This window comes from Lagopus muta, chromosome 5, assembly GCF_023343835.1.
Source record: "Lagopus muta isolate bLagMut1 chromosome 5, bLagMut1 primary, whole genome shotgun sequence".
Lineage (NCBI taxonomy): Eukaryota > Metazoa > Chordata > Aves > Galliformes > Phasianidae > Lagopus > Lagopus muta.
In genome coordinates this window covers 48,558,972-48,572,228 of record NC_064437.1, presented here as the reverse complement: position 1 = coordinate 48,572,228, position 13,257 = coordinate 48,558,972, and the positions used below count along the sequence as shown (strand labels likewise).

The following is a 13,257-nucleotide window of genomic DNA, read 5'->3' as shown; positions in this document are numbered from 1 at the left end:
TTGGTTACCTAAATATAGAGACATTTAGGCAAGAATTAGACAATGTAACAATTTTACGTGAAGAATTTGGAAGGTTGTTACATCTGCCCTCCTACAAAGCCAGCCAAAGCCCAGCTCCCTAATGAAATTTCGCTGAACTTTTACTGAAAGTTGAAAGTTAAAACACAAAAGCCACACATACAAAAGGGCAGCTGTACTCTACCTAGAACAAGTAGTCCCAAACTACAAAATTCAATACCACAGTAGAGGATTTTTTTTTTTTTTTTTTTAAACTGTTGCTGACCTAGAAGTCTCCATGAAGTAATGGCACTTCACAAGACTACTTTGAATCTTGTGAATCAGTAGCATCCCTGGTCAAAAAAAACTTGTTAGACCCGAGGACACTATTAACATTCCGTTTCAAAGTTAAGGCAACAATTTCACACAGCATCCCCTCCAACTCTGGATTAGTTTTGGTCAATAGATGTTTGATTCTTCCTTCCCATCACAATTCCACCCAGTCAGCCCTGGAAACTCCCACGATCTGACAGTCTGGAACGTGCCAAGTGCCTGTACGGGCATCACGTGTGTTGCAGCGCTCCCTACCAGAACCAGGCATTCCCATCAGAGTTTCTTGGCATTCAGACTCTTAAGGGAGGAAACTTAGACCATAGACCAAAAGCCACAGGAAAGACAGGAAATTGATGTGGGATGATCACTGCTCCTATCTAACCAGCCTACGCTACACACCTTTGAATCAAGTGGGGAATGACAAGATGGCTGCCCACACGTTGAGATCACAGAACAAGACTATGCAAAATTCGACGCATTTTTCTTTGCTAATATTGAAGGAAGAGCTTCCCTGCATTATACACAAGGGATACTCAAATTCATCAGTGAGGTCACTGGGATACTATCCTTAACCAGGTAGGGCCCAGTTTCTCTTCAAGTAATAACACTTCAAACTAGTTCAAACTTATCTATCCAATATATCTGCAGATACAGCTACAGAGAGATACATTAACACTTCTACACGTGCTTCTGCCCTAGAAGCACTTCTGTTGGCACCTCCAGAAGCAAGGCTGTGTCTCAGCACTTCAGCTGTGTGCCATTATAGCCAAGTCTCCACACTACACAGAAGCCAGCTGTAATGTAAGCTTGCTAAATGCTACAAGCACATGCCCAGGAGGCAAGCAATACCTTCCACAAACCAGTACAGCACCTTTTGTATTATCAGATAGGCCAAAGCACACAGGGTTTTGGACTGGCTGAAAGACTTCAGCAAGCCTGCTCCACCTGATACAGAAATTCAAAGCCATGCTATATGTATAGCTAGGGGAACAAAACAATTGAATGGGACTTGTATCTGTGAGTTATCAGCAGTGCCTGGCCAGGATTCACTGTGAAAGCTCCGCATTGAAATAAGAAATCAGGCTTCAGGAGCCAAACTGGATGCTGTTAATGACACGGAGGACACAAAGTGCAAAGAAAATTTGCGAAGAGACAGCTCATTCCTTTTACAAGGAATATGAGAACTAAAAGGCAAAAGAATCAAAGGCATTGCCCACCTCCCCCCCAAGCTCTATAATCAGAGCAGTTATGGGAAGCGTTTTTTGCTTCAGGAGGCGTTTTAAAGGCAAGGTCATGGAAGTTCAGCACAGAGGTGGCTGTGCACGGCCGCGTTTGCACCTCCTTGCGCCGAGGGCCGTGGTGCCAGAGCTGCCCACGGCCGCTGCCCCCCGCCCGGGGAAGAGGAGGAGCCCGGCGCCGAGCCCGCTGCCCCTCCTGTCACACCAACAAAGAGGCCCCCGCCATTATCCACCCAGGAGCCTCCAGCCGTCCCTGCACCGCCGGGCCGCGGCGAAGCCCGGCAAGCAGAGAAGGTCACGAGCGCGGAGAGCCCCGCAGGAAGCAAAGGGCCCGGCCCGGCCACGCTCGCTGCCAGCCCAACGCCCCCGCGCTGGAACGTAAACAAAGCGGCCGGGCCCGGACCCCGCGGCGCCGCCGCTCCCCGCGCACCCGCCCGGCTCCGGCCCCGCTTCCCAAGCACCTCCACCTCCACCCCTCAACAGCCCCAGGCGCCGCGCTCACCGCCCGCCGCCGCCTCCTGCCTCGGCCGCTGAATAATGAGCCGGGGCCGGGCCGCGCACACGCACCGCGCTTCGCCCGCCCGGCGCGGCTGCGGCTGCCCGCCCCCTCCGCTCGCTCCGCCCGCGCGCCCGGCCCGGCCTCCCCTGAGCCGCCCCTTCGGGCGCGGGCGCGGGCGCCGCGGGAGGCCGCGGTTGCCAGCGCCGTCGCCGAGCCCGGCCTGGTGTCTGCGGGGCTGTGCCCGCCAGCTCCTTCCCAGGGTTATGCCCTGAACCTGCGCCTGCCATGACAAAACTGCGTTTTTCAGGTGTTTGCCTTCACGCTCCCCTCCAATGCTTTGGCAGCCGGCCTTGGCGCTGGAGCATCCGTTTCCTAGCGCTCCCAGACATCCTGCACGGCCTTGGCAGTCCCAGCCTTCCCCTTGCACTCCTGGCACCGCAGTGCTTTATCTCATTGCTGGGTGTCTGGAGCGGTGTAACATCTTCTGTATCTGGTTTGGCACTGTTTTTCTAAATTTTAAGCACCTATTTGTGAGATTTTGAGTTATTACCACAGCCTTTAGCTCTTGGCACTCTCATGGGTACTCGGCTTTGTTTTTTCAATATTCTGTTTGTTATTCTTCCCTTCCTTTCCCTTCCCTCTGTTTTTTCCTTTTCTTCCAGCAATACCCCTGTTTACAGACTTCGTGCCTTGAAGCTGTGTCAATATGCCTGAAACAAACCTTTGTATGGTTACACTGTAAAGTACTAAAAAACACCTTCTGAAGAGTATTTAAAAATACATTAAATCTGCCGGTTAGGCACAGTAAAATGGATATTTCACATCTTACTCATTGTCAAACGTTGGAATGGCTTATGTCACATTTTTGAAGGTGCAGAATAATGCAGTGAGATTGTCTTTCTGTATCTCTGTAAGAAAGAATAAATTTTTACCTAGTAAAGATGCTACTTCAGATGTTCCAGAATTACTCTCAGTGGTAGTATCAAAAGCTTAACTTCAGCAAAGCTATACTACTCATATTCCCATCTTAGGGAAATATCTGCACTCTCTGACCTTAAAATTTTCAATATAAGCAAGCCCATTTCTACCCCATAAGGTAGAAGTGGTTCCTTTGCAGTTGCAGTTTTGCAGGCAAAATTCAGCTTGGCAGAAGGAGTAGTATAAAACCTCAGACAATGCAGCACAACTTAGTCTGGGTAGATCATACCCATCTTCACCTGCAGACAGACAGGCCCTGCTGATTTTGGCTGATGCATGTCATGGTACCTTCATGTAATTCCCCCAGTTAGCAAAAAGTCCTCCACTGAAAGAACCAGGTGGGGAGAATCTTGTTCAGCCACTATGGGTATTTGCAACAAGGCTTATGGCCTTGCAGATCACTGATGCTAATCTTTGTCTTTTGGGTAGAGTTATTGGCTCCTGATCACCCTACTTTAGGTAAGACCGCATTAAAATTTGCAAGTTAAGAAGGATCTCAGTCCCTTTAAGGTATAAAACTGTGCTTTGCTTGCGATTCAGATATGTCACATTTATTTTTCAGGGCACAATCAAAATCTCATTATGGTTTTATAGCTTTCAAAGTTGGCACTTTTTAACAGAGAGATATTTCTAAGTGACTTTTTAACTCCTCAGTTTGGCTGTCCAAGCATCGTTAGTCTTGGCTTTGGATCGTTGCTCTAAATTATGCAGTTGTTGAGTGTCTAATAAATACTTTTATAGAAAAATAGTGCCAGAAAAGTCTGAATTATGTCAGAATACTGCAATCTTTCTCACTTCCATGCATAGGTATAATGGTATGTTTGTGATCACTGTACTAAAATGTTTGATTCAGCAGTCATTAAATTGTGTTAGGAATGTAGCTTTGTCATTTCTGAGGATTTTCAGTAAGTTCTTATCAATTACCACATCCTTGGTAGTAAACACTGTTATAACACATTGATACTTACAAACTGCAAAACAAACAATTCAGGCTGAAATCTCTGGAGTCAAGGCAATGGAACTGAGTATCCCACCCAAATTTCATAAATAAAAAATATCAAAAATTAGATATTGTGGCATAAAATCCAGTTCAAAACTACATAAAATTGTTATTTTTGCCCACAGAAATTCAACAGTAAAGAATAATGATTTCTTTGTGCACCAGAATGGACTGGTATAATGTATGCAGTAACCCAGTAACATCCAGCTGAGTGGGACTGAAGTGAAAAGATAGTACGTAGCAACTCCTTAAAGCACAATAGCTGTTTTGCAAGTAAATATTTAATTATGCCTGCAGTCATTTTAGACAAGCTGGAAATGGAAACAAGATATTCCAGTCATGCCTGGAGCACAAGCAAAATAGCAACATTTAGATAAACAGGTGAGGAACTGCAGGTATTGATTTCTTACAGAATCATTTTGGTTATCTATCTAAAGACATTTTTTTGGAAGAATGGTCCATCCAAGTTTTTTTTTTTCCATAACCAATTTTCAATGAATTGCATTGCAAAAAGTTGAAATTCATCAGGTTCTCAGCCTAAACCACCTGTGCAAATGTGTAGCCACTCTAGTTATAGCTTTTTTTTAGTTATTATTTTAAACATTTATATATCGTCATCATCTCATGGCACCCAGGTATCTTGCAGCAGTGAAAGCCAACTTGGAAATGAACGAGACAAACTTCTCCTCATCTCATCCTGATCTCAAGAGGGTACTCGGCGGATTGCAATTTTCCATGCTACCACTTGATAAATCCAAGCCAGGATCAACATCCATGTCCTCTTATGAAAACAGGTTGATAAATATTGTTTGCTAAGTAAGATTAGGTGGAGGCAAGGCCCAGACTTTAAAATATTTTAGAAAATTCTGGAATATATGTGCTTATGTGAAGTAAAAAATAGTTTGGTAATATCTTTACTCAAGCATCTTTCTACTGCTGCTTTTGGCGTAAAAGTTCAATTTCATATGAGAAAGTGAAACAGAAAATTTTCAGAAACTAACCAAAACCAAACTGAAGAAATGCAAACTGAAAAAGCATAAAATAGTGAACCAAGAATTGTTGCTAACTAGAGCAGGCATTAAAACCATGTAGATCAAAAGGTGTCTCATATAACTAATAGCAAATCAACTTTTAGCAAAGAATCATGAATTAAGATTTTTTAAAGTTGTTACCAAGATCAGTCAAATAGCTGCTGGCTTTGGGAAATATAACAGAGGGAAAACAGCCACCATGGGGCACCATGCGACAGGTTATAAACATGACTGTAAATAGGGGACTGTGTTGATGGGGTACTTAAGGGTATCTTCAGCTCAGTAAATGTGACCTTTCTGTCTGTCCAATCTAGAAACTGTGGCCTCTGAAATGTCATTAATCCCATTAACCCCTTCTTCTCTGATCCTGCAAGGCTCTGTCTGAGTTGCCATCGTTCAAGGAGCAATCCATGTACATGAGTTGGCACACTGAGTGAATTGGCAGCAAAGAATGGACAGTCAGTGAAGTGTGCCCAGACAAATGATATTGGCTGTGGAGAAAAGTGTAGTTTTACCACTAGGAAACAGCGCCTACACAATCATATGCCTCTATGTAGCTCTATGCATTGATATTAACACAGCACAGTGTTCGTTGTTTTACTAGTCAGTTGAAATTTTGCATGGGATTTTCATATAATTTAGGAAATATTCTTGGAGTTTGGAATTATCTGAGGACATTAGATGGTGTGTTCACTGGGCTGGATTCTGGCAGTATGTTTTGATCATTTTGATCACTTAAAGTATTGCAGAGAAAAAATATTTTCACTCCATAAATAAAGTGTTAATCTGATATACAAATGTATATCTGAATATATGCAGGCTTCTTAGTGGTGGTCAACAACAAACTAAAGATAGAATCTCTTTTCCAAGAGAGAGGAGAGAGATTTTTTTTCCTTCCAACTGTGTAATTGCTGTGGAAAATGGCTATTTTAAATGAAACTACACATGATGCATTTACATGGCATTCCACTGCCATAATCCAGAAATGTGTAAAGAAGTTTTAGTCTTATTTTTCCCTCAGATTAATGGCACGTATTTACAGTTCTTATTTAGAGAATGACTCCCTTGCAGTCTGTGAACATTTAGCCAGTAAAGGATGTCAGTTTGTACCTTATATTATGAACTACTCTTTTCTTGTATCCTAGAAAGATGTCTTAAAAGACATCTCATAGGAATATTGCCCATCACTGAATTACTTATGGGATCGGCAGAGCTACAATCAGGTATTATGAACATGAGCTACTTTTCAATCATGTCTTATTGCCTCACATCATAACTCAAAAGCAGTGAAAGAATCAAAAGGAAATTTAACAGATTGTATTAAAAATGAGGTTTCAATTGGATCTTACCCATGCACAGATCTTTCTAAAGATTTAGAAAGTCCCAGAGGTCTGATGCAGCCTTTGCCTATTGTTCTTAAGGAAAACCAGTTAGCGTCACCAATGGGAGACAGTAATTGAATTATGCTGTCTTTCAGCCCACTTCAAATAGAAATTAAACAAACAAACAGCAGCAAAACACCAACCTCAGGTTAGTGCTTTTTTGTTTACCTTAGGAATTATTTCTTGGAGAGAAATAGGGTGTTCAGCTGTACATACTACATATTGACCTTCACATATTTTTTCACATATTTTCCTTCACAACTGAGATCATAGCTACAAAAATCCAACCGGGTGCCTCATGAAGACACTAATGTGAAATAACCCTGACTACAAAGACCAGAATAAGAGCATAGACTCACATCCCTATATTACTTTGCTAACCTAAATATAGATGACTGGATCAACTCCAATCTGCTTAGAAACCACATGGAAACAAATCTTTAACTTGTATATATGCTGCATACAGAGATGATGCATGAAGATTCAATATCGGAAGTAATTAGGTTGTACTGTATGATTTGGAGCAGACTTGAAACAAAAAGAGAGATTGTCCGTTGGGTTTTTTTTGTTTGTTTTTTGTGTTTTTGTTTTAAGCTTCAAGTGATCTCCATTTGTTTCTGGCCACTCCAGCAGTTTATGGTCTGCTCTACGGGACTCTGAAATAAAACTGCTGAAACTTAACAAAAGCACTGTGACTCTTCACTTTTTAATAGAAACCTCATGTTTGAACCATGATTGTAGTACTAACAGCCTGCATGTACCATCGTCAGCTGAGAAGTAAATAATAATCCTCACCTTTATGTAAACTTTAAGAGCTTCCCACACTTCAGCTTCTTTGGGATGAAAAGGCATTAATGCCAGAGAATAATTGGATTCTAACCCTTGCCAAGTCTCAGAAAGCTGGACAGAGCATAAGGGAGATCCTAAGCCTCCATACAGCAGTTCCTTCACTAGGATAAATGGTCTTTCATCTTGTTAACCTTCTTTCATAGTGATCTAGTTACATAAACTTTGCCACAATCACAAAAGTGTCATCTCTGCACAGTAGAGGATACAATTGGTGAACAGAATGAACTCAGATAAAGCTCTCATATAATCTCAGTTTATGCCTGAAATGTCACTTTAATTCAGCTCAATACAAGGTAAATATTATTCTGAAATTCTTCATCTGAATGACTATTTAGAATCAAGGAGGAACCATGGCTAAGAATTAGATTTCACAAATCCAGAACAATTGCTTACATCAAGAAAACTACTACAGATTTGCATTGGTGTTGATAGATCAGAACCAGGCCCATGCTTTCACAAGAACCATGGTAGTGGTCTTTTCTTAAAGCAATGGAGTATAAATTACTTTGTCACTTTCGTTAGCTAATGAAATCAACATTTCTACCTGATTTAATGGGACCATATTCACACAATACATTATTTCTAGAAAAATGATTCAACAAGCCACACACCCCATTAACTCCACAAACAGCATTACACACACACTCTACTTAAATCAAATTTGGTAGCTACAAATGCACCCTAATAAATAACTGCATGTCTCCTTCCCATTCATTATCTGGAGAAAGAACAGCCACAAACTTCTGTGTTGATTTTTCCTGCTAGTATGACTGTCTTGGATGATCAGACTGAATATATTCTGAGGTGCATCAATGCTTAGAGTTTCTCTTTAGCATCAGTAGCCTTTAGCTGATCTGTTGGTATTTGGATCCATTTCAAGTTGAAAAAGAAGCTCAGTATCAGTGCCAGTGATCATGGGAAATAGTCTCTACTGTGCTGTTGCTGAGATTTAACAGTAACTGTTGGTTTGCTGATTCCAAGATGCTGTGTTTAAAACATCTCAGATGTGAGAATTTTATATCTAGTTTTATTTCTACTTGAATTACTTGCATATTTATGGCAGATTTATTTAGAAAAAAGATGTCTATTTTACTGCTACAAAAACAAGGAACTAGTGAAAGAATACAAGAAGATGGGTAATATGCCCGATGTGATAGTTCAGAAAAATGGATGTTTCTGTGATATTTTGGATAAGGCAATGTTGTATTTGTCACTGTCAGAGGAGAGAGGTTTGCAGCAATTAAAATATAAGGTGATAGAAGCCTGAATACATGTTTTTTCATGGATAGATAAAGAAGATAACTTGTAAATTTTATGCAAAAGCACATGACAAGGTCCAGATATTATGGAAGAGTTGACTGAAGAAGAAAACCAAACTGAAGATGAACATCAGCGTGTGTGCTTGGGATAACAGTGACTAAAAAAAGAAAAAAGGAGTTAAAAGTAAAGAAATGAGACTTTATCAGAGATATTTTGCCCATATTGAACCAATATAACAAGTCGTATGAAGACGAGCACAGAGGCCATCCAAGGTTTTCAGATGAACATGAAGAGAGATATCTAAAGAGGAGACACCCATGCCCTGAGATGGTGGCTGAAATTACATTTTCAAATCACAATGAAAAAGGTAGAAAGAAAAAAAATTCTGTTTTGTGGAATGCTTATACAATGTTGGAAGGAGAAAGTAAAGGTTCCTCCAATGACTCTCCAGAAAAGCACTTCTGAAAGACAAGAATCAGGAGTGCAGATGATGAGAGTCCAAGGAATAACAAGATGTAAAGAACACAGCTGAATGTTAGCTGATAAATCAGACAGTATGAGGATCTGGCATAATGACTTTAGCACTGATATTTGCCTCATCTGAATATTTTCTTGATGTATCTTTTGGCCTTTTGTGTGTTACCACATTTTCTGCTGTGTCATCAAAATATTGAGTGTCACTTTTAAAAATGAGATGGCATCTGTTCTATGTGAATATTAATTTTAGAAGAAGAGTGGATCTCTGCCATTACAATGCATAAAATATATTTTGATCATTTGTTCTTACTTTTTTTAACACTTGGAAATGAATTGAATGAATGAATTTAGACTTTTTGAAGGCAGAGGAATTTCTAATTAGTTCACACCAGAAGATAACTGTTTTGGAGACTGAAAGAATAAAGCAAAATGCCAAAAGAAAGAGAAGTGGGAAGAGTGGAGAAATAACCAGTATGTAGAGCTTTTTAAATAAGTCCAATAGAACTTTTATTTTGCTAAGGTATTTTTTCCACTTCCTCACACCCAGCGCAGTCTTGCAGTATCCCACAAGCTCTGCACTTTGAAATAATTAACCAGAATTTTACAGCAATACTGGAAAAAGAAAATCCCTTATTTCAGTTGTTGGGATTTTTTTTTTTTTTCTGTCAAGCAAACCCATCAAAATCTTATCCACATTGTTGATTCAGTCTTAAGGATTTTGCTGTTCATGAAAGAAACATGCACCCCCTTAGCCCTTCAGTCTGTGCTTTGGCGTATTCTTTCTCTCTGGATTGGCAGAGGCCGAAAGTGACATCAGTCTACAGGGCTTTAGTTTTAATGCTCCTGTGTGCGTCAGGTAATCCAATTGAGTTCTTGTATGCCGATGGGCCCAGAGGTTTATTCTGAGCCACTTCCTCAAAGCTCGCTCAATTACCTGGAGAGTGAATTATCAGGAAAAAAATAAAAAGAAAAAAGAAAAAGGGAAAGAGCGTAAACGGCTTCAGCAGCCATGATGTTGCCTCCAACTTCAGACCAGGTGCTGCTAGGCTGGGCTTGCAAGCATGAGAAGGAACTTTTTTGTTTACTTGCTTAGCCACTTGCCAGAACATACAGTGCTTGGTTACGAGACATAAACAAAGCAGTAGAAAGAGAGAAAAAGAGAGAGAGAGAGACAGCAAAAGGCAGAAGGAGAGAGGGAAAGAAGGCGAGCAAGACAGAAGGCAACAAGCAGAAGTCCAAGGAAGTCCTGAATATGATTGTTGTAAAATTTACAATTATGAAGAACTAAGCAATTGCTATCAGTCAAAACTATAGAAGATTAAAGATTATTCTGGATGCAGCATCTGCCCAACTTGTACAGGTAAGTTCTTACTTATTTCACTTAATCTCATTATCGATTTAGTAAGTATTACAGTGCCCATTTTCTTTCTTTGTAGAGCAGTAGCTAATATTTAGAGTTTGTTTTCTTATAATAAAACTTATATTATTTCTTTCAAGCCATTAGCTAATTCCAGGTAGAGGGATGCTTGCCTGTATTAAAAATGGTAACCGTGGGTTGTTCAGATTTGGCTCCAGCAAACCAGTGCTTAGTCCCTTGTGGAGTTAGAGACATTCACCCATGTCAGAATTTCATTCATGAAAGTACAGAGTTCCTCGCCTTATTTTTTATTTTCTATTGAAGGTAAAGATATAGAAGCAAATAAATTATTTCTGCTTTTCTGGCAAGGATGAGTCTGCTTTTGTATAACACAACCTGCATGATTCTAAAAAAAACCTGTTAAAATACGTCTTATATTAATGGATTTACACAGTGTACTATTTAAAAAACAAACAAAAAAACCAACAACAAGAACAAAAACAGCACTGGTCTCCAAGCCCCAGAAAGACGTATTTCAAGCAGTTACAACCCAGGACTAAAGAAGCTTACTTAGGAAACTTTTTTCCTAATTTCTTCTCTATTGCTCTCAGTTTCTAGGCAAGTCTCTGCTTAGCAGTTTGAAGTTTCAAACATAAAAGCAGCCTTATTTTATGGAAGTTTTGTCACATGCTTTGTAAACATTACTGATTTAGAACTTTTTGGGTGTAAATTCTGGAGAAATGCAGATACTATTTACATCTGAAGCATAGATAGAAAGCCACATCATCCGCAGCAATGTGCTGAAAGAAGGCTTTTCTCAAGTGACAGAGCCAGTTAGCAGCAGCAAGCTCAGAAGCTTTGGCTTTGCAAACAAGTGTACAACTGTGACAATTTCAGGACACCAAAGCTAGCTTCAGATTACCTGACTTACTGTTAACTATGGGCAAACTACAGTAGCTCTGACTGTATTAGGAATAACTTCCTTGAGAAGCTCTGGAGAGTCTCTGTAGGGCCTGTGGAGCATAGGCTAAAATCATAGTGCTTGGGACTTCATTTTTAATTTGGCATGTGAAGTAGCTAGAGCTAAGCTAAGCTTAGCTAGAGCTGAGGTTTTTCAGGATGAAGTTGGTACCTTTTAACCTCAGAGTCAGCCCATCATTTGATGCTTTGTTTCCAGTTCCCACCTATGGATCCGGGCTGCCTCATTGTAAAGAATAATGCCTAAAAAGGGATGTAAGCCAATAAACATAAAAGCGAAATTCTACCATGGTGTTTGAGTTCTGTTGTCCTACTATTTCTGGCACTGCAGCAGCAGACAGCACATCTTTGAAGCTTTAATCCTTAAAGCATCACAGTATAGACAGCTTTAGATTCAGTTCTAGGCCACTGTTGAATTATGCTCTCCTGTAAAATGAACTTTTTTATGAAAAGTATAAGAAAAAAAATGAAGGAATGGCAGTAGTTCTCTATTACACATTGATATTCTGTGAGGTCCTTGAGGATTGACGTCACATAGGGTGGAGGTGATAGAGTGTATAAGCTTAGCAAGAGCAAACATACCACTACTTTCCTTTGAATACAGATATCCAGTGAGGTGATTTTATGCATTTCTATTGAATGAGTATCTATTTGCATACTGTCTGCAGACAGCATAATATTCTCGGAAATTCATAGGCAGGCTCCCTCTGAAGGAAAGAGGAAATTGGAATTTGGTTCTTTAAGCCTGATTCAGTACAGTTTTCAATTTTTCTACATTTTCCTTCAGCATCGATAACATTCTGTGGGCAATATGTCTTTGGGGAACATTGGCCATAGATCCTGTACTAAAGCCACATCTATTTTAACACCCTTACCATTCAGCTAGTGAAATTCAGGTAGGCACACCCTGCAGAACTCAGATTTCAACTCTCCCCTTCAAAGATGAGACTTTTTAAAAACCAGTCTATAAGAAGATTATGATTTCCTAGCAGTGATATCTGGCTCTCTTCAGAAGTGAAGTTTTATCCCCCTTCATTGCTGAATATCTTCTAATAGTTTGGTTAATTCTCCTACTGATTAAAGTGCATGTTTCTAAAAAGGAAATCAAATAAACTAATTGACATTAGAGGATTAAAATCTATCATATACTGAAAGCTGTATCATGAGAGCAAAACTTATGAGGCATCATCTTTCTAATGAGAAGTTTGCAACAAGGCAACTCCCTTTCTGATTTGTCAGTGTTTACAGATTTGGCTCCACCTATCTTACTTCATTTGAACCAAAACATTTAATATTATTTTAAATGTTTATTCAAATTAAAACCCCATAAGTTTCAGCTGTATATTCCAGAGAGTTGAATTTCATACTTAATGGAATTTATCTCTCTGGTATGCAGAAGTCAATGTATTCTCTCAAAAATCATAGCAAGAATTGTACAGTGAGTCAGAGTATACAATTTGCATACAGTACACATGTGAATAAATCAGTTTATGATTGAAATTAATTTTAAACTGGATATTTATTCTTTTCAGTCTGTTTTGAATTTTAATATACCTAAAAATAATACATATTTTATAGAAAACAGCACTGAAATATAGTGAACTGTACTTAAGCAAAGGAATTGCCAATTATTTAGCTTTTTACCCGGTTGTTATCCTTACTTCCAGGCTAAAAATATGTTAACATGTAAATGATAGCTTGAGTCAGGAATTGATTTGAGATTTTTTAAAGGGTTACTGCAGTGCTCCTATGATGTATTAAGAGCACAAAAAAAGTCAAAGTTTAAGATAGACATTGAAAATATAGAAGTACACAGTAAGAACATTTAATATTCCTAGATTACTTCCTTTTGTTCCTCTAAAATATTCATATATTTAG

General features: G+C 39.6%; 1 protein-coding gene across 2 annotated transcripts in view; it reads right to left on the bottom strand.

The window, feature by feature from the left end:
* The window catches only part of MAPK8 (mitogen-activated protein kinase 8), a 108,670-nt gene that overhangs the window by 46,934 nt on the left and 48,479 nt on the right, over nucleotides 1–13,257 (bottom strand). The window contains exon 1 of one of the 2 annotated variants that reach the window (XM_048946120.1): nucleotides 2,071–2,180. The exons of the other annotated variant lie outside the window; for it this stretch is intronic. The gene's annotated coding sequence lies outside the window, so the exon portion shown is untranslated. Of the gene's footprint in view, nucleotides 1–2,070; nucleotides 2,181–13,257 lie in introns of those variants that run through there. 2 annotated transcript variants of the gene reach the window in all.